Raw genomic sequence first — 11,385 nt, forward strand, 5'->3', positions numbered from 1 at the left:
TTGCACGACGATACCGGACAGACGTGCAGACCTTTACAACACATAAGCGCGCGCACACAAATAGACAGATATATTATGGATAACCTGAAGACAACAATCCGTAGAGAGTCTGTACCGTTTAAAGCAATGCAGATATCGAACGGAACGACTGTCTACATCATATGCACACTCTCTTCTCCGAGCTCACATTCATCCAAATATTAATTTTTTCTCATGCGACGCGTTACAACAGCAACATCATAACATCCGCCCCGCACACCCAAAGACAGATAAAGGCTGAAATACCGCACCTGGGACAGACGGATGCCAAAGAGTAGACCGAGAGGGACAGAGGAGGTGTCTCTCCGCTCCCCTCTTCTTCCTCTCTTTCTGTGTTTTCGCCTGTCTTCACAGCCTCGTTTTTTCTCTATTTCACTCTCTGCCCTCCCTCCCTTCTCCCTCCTTCGCCTTGTGCACGGAATACTAAACGAGCCTCGTCTCCGCTCACGGGCTCCAGTGCGCGTGCAGCGCTAAACACATACTGATGTATGGCGATAGAGAGAGAGAGAGAGAGAGAGAGAGAGAGAGAGAGAGAGAGAGATGAGGGATTTCACTAATATACTTATATTCAAAAAAAAAAAAAAAAAAAAGAATAACTTTTCATAGTGTACATTTAAAAATGCTTTTCAAACTTTCCAGTAATCATTAAAGTGAGATTACAAGCTAGTGGTGCCGAATTTAATTGCTAGTCTCGCGAATCTTTATTATTACATTCACAAAGGCCGCATTTGATTACATGGAAGTGATTGGATATGACTCACAAACGTGTAAGCATGAAAAAGCACACGAATTCCGATATCCTCAGATCGGTTTCAGGCCTCACTCATATGTGATATGATACGTGCATTTGCGCCTGCCATGTAACCGGTCAGATCGCTTATTCACATCAATGCGAGTCGTAAGTCGTTAAAAAAGCGACGTGGCGAATGACGTCAACTCAGGTGTACAAGAACCGTGATCACGTGACTTTTTCAATGGCGCAATGTAGTCTAAGGCGCGGCCCAGTGTTTTGCTTACCTGTTTTGAAGATGGTGCAGAAAGCAAAAGTTTTTTATCATTTCATCTGCATCCATTTTCACTTCCTTTTGGGCCTAAGCTTTCCGGGTCAGTAGCTACATCTAAATTTGGGTGTTTCGCCAAGCGTTATAGTGTAACTGCAGATATCGGATATGGGTCACTTATAATATAAAAGAATAGGCTATGTACGGATATAGTCAACATATCGGAACTGGGCATCAAGACCGGTCAAGTGATTTTGCCAAGTAAGACATGTTCCTGGATCAACATCTTTGTTGATCCTGGAACAACATTCCAATCAACCAATCAGATTTGAGAGACAACTTTACCGTTTATGTCAAGTTTAGGTTTGCAACCAGGGTTAGGTGCTTCTACATCAAAGTTATTCAACTATCTTTCCCCTCTGATTTTAGGGATAAGTTAAGGGTAGGATTAGGTTTAGGGGTAGGAATAGGGTTAAGACTAAATTTTCCGACTGGAATGTTGTTCCAGGATCAACAAAATATGTTGATCCAGGAACATGTCTTACTTGGCAAAATCACGGTGACCCGTCAGGACCTGCAGTGTATATGAGACCTAAATTATTCATTCACTAATTAGTTCAGTCTGTGGTTACATTGCTGCACCAGTAGGTGGTGATAAATGAGTCTTTCATGTCACTGGGTGAATCATTCACTCAACCGATTAACTAAACACACAAGTCATTTACAACCAAAGATTGTCACCAACAGTTTTTTGGAAATTACTGACAAATAAATCGGAGGCATATCAGTGATCGTTCACGTGAGTGACAATCGCGTAGTGTGTATTATCAAAGACGTGCTCTGAGTGCTGATGCCCACGATGCCGGGTACACACTGCACGATTTTCAAAGTCATCGGATCGCTGTTCTTCTCACACTATACACAACTGTCTGGGATACCATTTAGTTGCTGCTGTGTGTACATTACACCAATATTTTCCAGCAGTGTTCCTGGAGGCACAGCAACATTGCACATTTTGGATGTATCCCTTAGGGCAAGCTCACACTACAAGACTGTAAGACTACCTGAATTGCTGTGGTCTTCACACTGCACAACAAGGCTTCTGTCATCTGTCATCGTCTTGTCATAGCAGCATGCACACAACACAATGCTGACAAGATGCACAAACTACAAGACATTTGGTCAAGAGGCAGTCCCGACCAACAGCAAAAATTCACATAAATTCACGCAAGAAATTCATGCAAGTGATTATGAGATTGTTCCTTTTATATCATCTGCACTGTGATTGGCTGGATTAGTTCCACCCTGTCGTTGCGCTGCACACACTACAAGATCACGTGATAATATCAAAGAGGTTTGAAAATATCAGAGTGTCTGTGACTGCTCAAGACAGGCTCAGATCACGCTGCTGACCTGCTGATACTTAAAGAGCATCGGCAACCGCAACGAGCACCGATCTGGCTGCGATCTGGGAGTTTTGTCACAGACCTTGGAAATCTGTCTGCGACAGCAATATGCAGCCAAAAGTAGTAGTGTGAGCTTGCCTTAATCTGGCCCATCTATTTCTGGTCTTGCGTCTCTACTAGTGTTGGTGTGCTGATGTGATTTCCAGTCAAAACACAAAAAATGTGAATTTGTGAAAATGGTGACATCATGCGCATGAATATTATGTGTTCACTCTAAAGGTGCATAATGTTTCTTTACAAAGCAGTGTAGCAAAGTCCACGGTTTTCCCACGGAATTGGGCTATACTTTATCACTCTTGCCGTGGGTTGAAGCGACCCCAAATAACATGATATTTAGCCCCTGGAATGCAAATTTTACCAGGGGAACCCCGACAAAAATGCAGATTTTCCTCCCAAAATGCAATTTTTACAGAGGGACCCCCCTGCAACGCGACTGAGCTAGTTTTGGGCTAGTTTTGAGTAGCAATTTTGCAGGTTTTGTTGTGAAAACCTGGAAACCCTGCTACAAAGTGACATCGCCAACTACTGGCCTGGCAGCATAATGCAGTGTTTTTTGTGTTGTGTTTTGCCTCGGATTTCAGGCATTTGTCTGTGATTTCAGCAAAACTGGGCTAAAATCGTGCAGTGTGTACCCGGCATGAGATATTTAGCATGCATGATTACCATTCTCTCCTTTGTATTTTTCTTTTTGTTTTTTCTTTCTCACTTCAACTTGGATCACAAGCTTCTTGCCGGCTACCATTTTTAACAAGAATAAATCCAGTTTTGGAGAACTCCTGTCTCACATGTGATTTTATGTTATTTCCTATATCAGTTCTCGCGTGTGTTTGGTTGTGAAACTAATATTGCAGACCAGACAGAGTTGTCGGCGATTCTTCCTATTGAAATGGGTAATGTGTGACCCTTTGTCGCCAATCCGTCATGTAATGTGCAGACAACAGCAAATAAATGGTTGAGAAGAACAGCGATACGATGACTTTGAAAATCGTGCAGTGTGTACCCGACATTGATTTCACTGGTCGCCATTTTGGTTTTGGCCTGTAACCATAGCAAGTAACCATAACAACAATATGCAGTTTGTGTATTTTCCTTTGCAATAAACTGTGGGTGGGACACTGATAAAGCACTACAAATACTGTCATTATAGTGTATATATATATATATATATATATATATATATATATATATATATATATATATATATATATATATATATATATATATATATAGGTATAAATATATATATATTGTTTAAAAACTAGTGCAAAATAATAACTGTGCAAAACCTAGACAGATGTCCCCCTAAAAATGTAATAAATTAGTAATTTTATATTAATTTTTTAAAAAAAAGTTTCTCTGAAATAGTCAACCCCATGAAAGAAAGTCACTTTATAATTGACGCACTGATATGATATTATCCTGTCAGTCTAATTTATATAATGCTCCTGTATTATATAAATTAGACTGACAGGATAATCTCTTATATTTGGACTCATTAACTACAACAGTTCCTATGTAATTATTTCAGATGGGATAACAGCGTGGGCTTTATTAATATATCCAACTTATAGCCAAGGGGGCTTTTGTGATCAGATCAAAATTAGTTTAGGTACAGAATCAGAATATATGCAAATCACTCTGTCTAAACTGTCCAATATTACAGTCCTCCAGGGGCGATACTATAGAGACTCATTACCAAAGGTGCTGTAATCCTACTAATAAAGAAATATGAGCATCTGTCAACACACAATGAATACAAATGCCCATACTGTGCTCCAATAATCAGAGATTATTCAAGTTATCGGGAAAGCCAATCAGTTTGTGCTTGAATGTTTACTGGTCATTTATTCCGTCATCAATGAGATGGTGGCAGGATCTCACACATACAGCTGCACTGAAAATTCATACAGTGTGAAACACAGAATGACTGTGCCTCGAAATTCTTCCTTTTGACAACATATAGAACAGCAAAGAGTCAATTTAGACGTGCAGAAATTATAGTGACTGTTCAGCTGTCATTATGAATCCAGGTAATAAAGCTATTTCAGAAACACGAATGCCTCCTGATGATTTATGCTCAATCGTATACAGTATTGATGAGGATTCTGTTGAAATAAAGGGCACGTAGAGAAGCAGCCTGAAGCATTGAGCACAATGATTGGGGTATAAATGAGTGTAAACAGCTGCCTCTGCTAACTGTCAGAGCAGTGCACACTGAGAAACAGAGGGAGACAACATGAGAGGACAGGGCAGAGAGAGAGAAAGAGAGAGCACAGCAGCAAGGCTATCGAGAGAGAGGAGGGGAGGGGGGCAGACTTAAAGACATACTAAAAGAGAGCGAGACAGGTTAGAGAGAGAAGATCTGAGACAAAAAAGGGCTCAGAGAGAGGAAACTGAAAGCTTGGCCTCAGGCGGCAGGCACTGTCCTTACTGAGCTCATGTCACTAAGGGAACATGTACTGACACTGCTCCTGTTTCCTACAAGAAAATTGTATTTACACACACTCATGCACACAGAAATGTGCATATTCTTGGACACCCATTTCTGGCTGAGGAAATGCTACAATTCAGCTCTGGAGAGGTTTTCAGGTGCACAAAATAATAAGCCCACGAAGACAGTGACCTGTACAGTGTGATTTACACTAGTAGGACGTGTTCCTGGATATTCTAATCCTTGTACAAAAAAATACTGGAGTCAAAAGATTGTCATGACATTCTGTTCTGTTAACGTTTTTTTTTTTTTTTGTATGTGTATATTCTTCCTTCAGTGCTGCTCAACTCAACTCAATTTAGCATGATTCACCAATGAATGACTTTTGTGATTAAGCCAGCTATTTTTAAAGTGCCCCTATTATGCCTTTTTAAGGTTCCTAATATTGTTTTGGGAGTCTCCTACGACAGGTTTACATGCATGCAAGGTCAAAAACACTTTAAGTTTCTCATAATTTACATTTAATTTCACCTAAGTTTTCAATCTTTTGTAAACGACTCGTTTGAAGCAGTTCAGAGAATCAGTCTCTCTAAACCCATCATTTCCATGAGCATACACTGCTCTGATTGGTCAGATGGCCCAATCCTTTGTGATTGGTCTACTGTGCACACCGCACGCCCATTGCTATAACTGAATGACAGCTATCAGTTCGCAAGACATTGTATACAACATATGGACAGAAAAGATAGCATCGATTTTACCATATCAATTCGAGCCCGAGTCTGACGATGAAACGTCTGCAGGAGTCGATCAACCAGAAACTGATTCGCAATCACGACTGGAGTACAGCGTTTCTATATGGTAAGTGTCACCTTATTTGTTTATAAGACGTGATAGCAGCGTCACTGTTATACTTTATGTAGGTGCACCTGTGGGAACTGTATCAGAATGCCAAGCGAAGCTGAAAACCTCTAACATAAGATAAACATTTAGGCCAGATGTGTACAGACTTTTTCATCACACCTATTAACAAAGAGAAATGGCTAACGTTATATCATTACAGTGGGTGTTTACTGTTTACAGAGAGAATACTTCAACTAGTTAGCGTGGACTAGCATCTTAACATCCTATTACAATACAGATAGAGCTCCATACTACTGTAATAATAAAAACGCAGAGGAAAATAGCTGATAATGCATTATACTTTGTAAATAAAATGCTCCATCCTTGATCATTACTTCAAGTAATAAGACAGTCAAGCTGCATTAATCGACATATTTTTAGACAATATTGGACCCACATCTGAATAGCAGAACTACAGAAACGTGAGTTAGCCGGTTAGCAGGAGACATACAGACTAGGGTGTACGTTACACAACATAACATACAAAACTACGAATCTTGAACGATAGCTAGAAAATATAAACATCAGTTATTAATCATACTTACAGGTTGAGATTCAGAGGAGCAAGCTGGCCCAAATAAACTGGTTAAGTGTTTTATTTTAAGTGTTTTGTGAATCCTACGTTAAACTCCCCGAGGTTTAAGAAGCAGTCGTCAGTAAAATGATGGGAACACAACAAAAGATTACACTGCTGTGGTATTGTTGAATTAATTTTTCCCTGGCATCTACACGTGCAATAAGTGGGCGAGCAATATGCTAATGTTTCATTGTGACCTCACAATGAAACGGCTTGGGATTCATTTTACAAACGACTCATTTAATTGACTCAGAGTCGACTCTTACTTTTGAGAGACAATAATTTTATATATGGTGCACTTTCAGATTTAAATCTTTGCAGGATGTTTTCATTCACTTAGAGCTGTTATAAACATGAAAGGTATTTTTCAAAAATCCATAAATGGGGCACTTTAATGAATCAAAGACTCTTGGATGCATGAGTTTAACCCTCTACCGCATAGTGTTGCCATATGGCAACATACACTTTGTGTTCATTTCCTTGCCACTGTCTCTTTAACAGAACATTCTCATTTTTTTGTTGGTAAGAGAAGACCTTAGTTTAGCCAATGATGTGCTTTGGTTAAGTCACATGACATGCAATTTTTTTCTGTGGCGCGACTTTCTGACAGACTGCCGTCTCTTGTATGTAGTTGCTGAAAGCAAATTAAAACGTCAGTAACAAACAAGGACCCGCCCATGTCACATTCACAAAAAAATTGTTAACATCATCTCAGGTAAGTTATGATAACATATTCACCACTCAAAAAAAAAAAATTATGAAATTAGTTTTTGGTAAATCGATAAAATGTTTGTGTTGCCATATGGCAACACTGCGCAATAATGGAATGGCATTATTATAATAGGTTAGATAGCTAGCAAAGGCCAGCTGCAGTCTGTTAAGCTGTAACAATAACAACATTAATGCTAGTGATATAATGTTGATTAGTCGTATGTCAAGGACTGCCATGGCATTTATATTATGGATTAAATCAACATCAGAGACCTGCCACCACAGCCAGTACTACTGGACCAGACCTACCACCGGCCTACCATGGTGTCTCAAAAAGACAGGTGCAAGTGGATGTAAGTGTATTGTTAGGGTGAAGTGCACCAAATGTGATGTGTAACATGTGTCTCACCTCTGAAAAAAAATGCTTTTTGAACTTTCATACAGAAAAAAGGTGAAGTTTCAAGGATTATGGGGGGTTCATGTTCATAACCTTCCTCTCATAAGATTGCGTAATGTTGAATTTTCATGAACTACAATATTTTTGGTTTTATGTAAATGTTTTATGATACATGATGAACAGTATTAGATTTGTTTTTAACTGTCTACATTTGCAATTTAAATAATATTCACGAAAAACGTAATGAAATTCAAAGAATATAAAGCATTATTCAGCAAAATAATAAATTCCATAAATAAAAGCACAAGATGTTGGAAAATAAGTATAAGGTGTTGTTTATATTTACTGCTAAAGCTTATAATAGCACCAATTTATTCAATACAAACAACATTTCTGAGGAAAAATATTAACTATATACACTTACACTTATTTTAAATTATTTCCACTATTGCGCGTTGTTGCCATATGGCAACATATCATAAAGTACCTTAAAATAATATTTTTTTCTAAAATTTTTTTTACAGCAATTCAAGTTAAGCCATTCTAAGAAAAGAAAAAGAGTCAAATTTTTTTTTAATAAATTTATCATAATGCGTGCGGTAGAGGGTTAAATATGAAGGGGTCTAACAACTCATTCATTGACTAAATCACGCTGCATCCGAAAAGCGCATACTTCCCTACTATATAGTGAGCGAAAAACAGTATGTGACAAAAGAAGTCCGAATTCAAAGTACTTATAAAAGAGTAGGCATAACGTACCCGAAAGACCTACTTCTTTCAGTGAGATTCTGAAGTGTACATACGATGAACACTTTACTGTCCCACGAGACCATGGGAGAGGATTTGTGGTGGTGACACGACGCAACTGTCGCTGGTAGGTCACACGATAAGGGCAACATGGTGAATGTAGTACAGATTACTACACACATTCATACTATATAGAACGTACCTCTTTAGCAGTCATGAAGTAATTACTTATTCATAAAAAGTACCTACTCAAGAGAGTATGTGCTTTCAGACACAGCCTCAGTTTTCAAGTTGTAAATAAATTAGTAATATGATTCTGACTTTTGGTTGACTCGTTGTCTGACTTTTAATTCAGTTCTTTTTAATGAGTTAAATTGAGTTATTCACATATAGATTTTGTATATGAACCAGTCTCATTTATTTACTTAATGGGTCTTCAAGTACTAAATGAATTGGTAATGTGATTCTGACTCTTTTAAGTCCTTTTTAATGAGTTATGAGATATACATATATATAGAATTCATATATGAACCTGTCTAACAACTCATTCATTGACTGAATCTGTCTTCATGTATTACAGTTTTTCTCAACTGCTTATACACAACTTAACCCCTGTTGCTCTACGAGGGAGAAACTCCCGAGTTTGCGCAAAAAGCGGAACTCCTAGGGCCGCGAATTCACGCTGAAAGGACCCGAGCTTGCAAGGTCGGAAGGTCCAACTGATAAAACCTGGCAAAAGTGGACGGCGAGGACCAGCCGGCCGCCTCAAAAATGTCTTTAATGGAAATGTCTTTCTATGTTGCGTGTGGAACACCAGCTAACAAAGACCGCCCATTTCTGAGCGTAGAGGCGTCTAGTGGACGGGGCTCTAGCCTGCGAAATGGTATCTAGCACGTTCCTAGGGAGGTCAGACGGCTCCCATCGAGGAACCACAGGTGCAGAGCCCACAGCTCCGACCGTGGGTGCCAGATCGTTCTGTTCGCCTGAGAGAGGAGGTCCCGTCTCAGGGGAATCGGCCAAGGGGCTTTCGTGGAAAGCCTGAACAGCTCCGAGGTCCAAACCTGGCACCTCCAGAGCGGGGCCACTAACAGAACTCTGTGTTTGTCTTCCCTGACGCGCCTGATGACCTGAGGGATCAGAGCGATTGGGGGAAAAGCGTAAAGAAGGGTGTTGGGCCAAGAGTGGGCCAGTGCATCGTCCTTCTTTGAAAAATAGATTGGGCAATGAGAGTTGTCTTGAGAGGCGAAGAGGTCTATCTCTGCCCTCCCGAAGGACTCCCAAATGGTATGAACTGTCTGGGGATGGAGCATCCACCCGTCTGAGGGTACATTGCCCCGTGACAGCATATCTGCTCCCAGGTTGTTCTTCCCGGGTATGTGGGTCACTCTGAGTGACCGAACCCGTGGAGAAGCCCATTCTAGCAGGCGTTTCGCCAGAGCGCATAGGCGGCTGGACGAAAGACCTCCTTGGCGGTTCATGTAAGAAACCACTGTCATGCTGTCCGATTGGACTAAGACGTGGCGATCCGTCAATTGAGCCTGAAAGGCATGTAGGGCTCGAATCACTGCCAGCATTTTGAGGCAGTTGATATGCAGATGGCTCTCCTCGTGGGACCACGAGCCGAAGGCCGGACTGCCCTCGCACAGAGCGCCCCAACCCAGGTTGGACGTGTCCGTTGAAAGCACTGTTCTTCGTGATACCGCCTGCAGGGGTACTCCAAGACTGAACCAAGAGGGGTTCGTCCAGGGCTTCAGGGCTGCTACACAGGCCTGATTGACCTTGAGACGCAAGCGGCCGTGCTGCCAGGCGTGAGGGGGGACCCAAATTTTCAGCCAGTACTGAAGAGGCCGCATACGAAGCAGGCCGAGCTGCAGCACAGGGGAGGCGGAAGCCATCAGCCCTAGCAACCTCTGGAACAGCTTCAGAGGGAGGTAGGCTTTGTTCTTGACGGAAGCCGCGAGCTGCTGAATGGTCAGAGCGTGCTCTGACGAGACTACTGCCGTCATACGGACTGAGTCGAGGACTGCACCCAGGAACGAGATACGTTGAGTGGGAAGCAGCGAGCTCTTGGCTAAATTGACCCTGAGACCCAGACACTGCAAGTGGCTGAGGAGCACGGATCTGTGGTGCTCCAGCTCTGTTCGCGAGCTGGCCAGAATGAGCCAGTCGTCGAGGTAGTTCAGAACCCGTATACCCATCTGTCTCAGAGGGGAAAGTGCCGAAAGTTCATGCACTTCGTGAAAGTGCGAGGAGCTAGAGACAACCCGAAGGGAAGGACCGTATATTGGTAAGCCACACCCTCGAACGCGAATCTCAAGAATCGCCTGTGCTGGGGGGCTATCTGGATGTGAAAGTAAGCATCTTTCAGGTCCAGCGAGCAGAAACAGTCCCCGTGACATACTTGTGCGAGGATCTGATTCAGCGTTAGCACTCTAAACTGTCGCTTCATGAGGGAAAGGTTCAGAAGTCTGAGGTCCAGAATGGGTCTGAGGCTGCCGTCTTTCTTTGGAACCAGGAAGTAACGGCTGTAGAAGCCCGACTCGCTCTGCGAAGGGTGAACTATTTCTATAGCCCCTTTCCTCAGAAGAGTTAAAACTTCGGCCCGAAGGACGTGAGCATCGTCCGGCTGTACCGTAGTTTGAATAACACCGCCGAAGCGCGGGGGTCTTCTGGCAAACTGGAGCGAGTAACCTAGGCTTATGGTTCTCAGAATCCAACTTGATACGTGGGGGATGGCCTGCCAAGCCTCGGCCCGGGTAGCAAGGGGTAGAATGACATCGGATGGCGGCCCGCGAAGAGGGGGGTCGCACACCGATATGGGAGGAAGAGGAAATAAGCTCTTTTGAGGAGAGTGTAAAAAATTGGTCGCCGTGATAACAGCGGTTGTTGAGGACACAGCATGCGTGGGCCCTTTTACAGCAGACTGCATTTGTCCCGTGCCCGGAGTTAAACGAGGCAGGGGGAGTATGCACGAGCGGGCTTTCGGGGTGGTCCAGCCACAGCGAGACATGCCCCGATCCTCTTCCTTTCTGGCCAATCAGGATGACTTAGGAGGCGCCGGGTCCAGCACAATCTTGGGCCGGGGTCCCTGGCGTCTTGAGAAAGTCGTGCGC

At 42.3% G+C, this 11,385-nt stretch overlaps 1 protein-coding gene across 1 annotated transcript in view; it reads right to left on the reverse strand.

Moving 5' to 3' along the window:
- The window catches only part of syt3 (synaptotagmin III), a 56,690-nt gene extending 56,176 nt beyond the window's left edge, over positions 1-514 (reverse strand). The window contains exon 1 of the mRNA XM_048204036.1: positions 291-514. The gene's annotated coding sequence lies outside the window, so the exon portion shown is untranslated. The remainder of the gene's footprint in view (positions 1-290) is intronic.
- Between the last annotated feature and the right edge of the window lie 10,871 nt (positions 515-11,385).

This window comes from Megalobrama amblycephala, linkage group LG1, assembly GCF_018812025.1.
Source record: "Megalobrama amblycephala isolate DHTTF-2021 linkage group LG1, ASM1881202v1, whole genome shotgun sequence".
NCBI lineage: Eukaryota > Metazoa > Chordata > Actinopteri > Cypriniformes > Xenocyprididae > Megalobrama > Megalobrama amblycephala.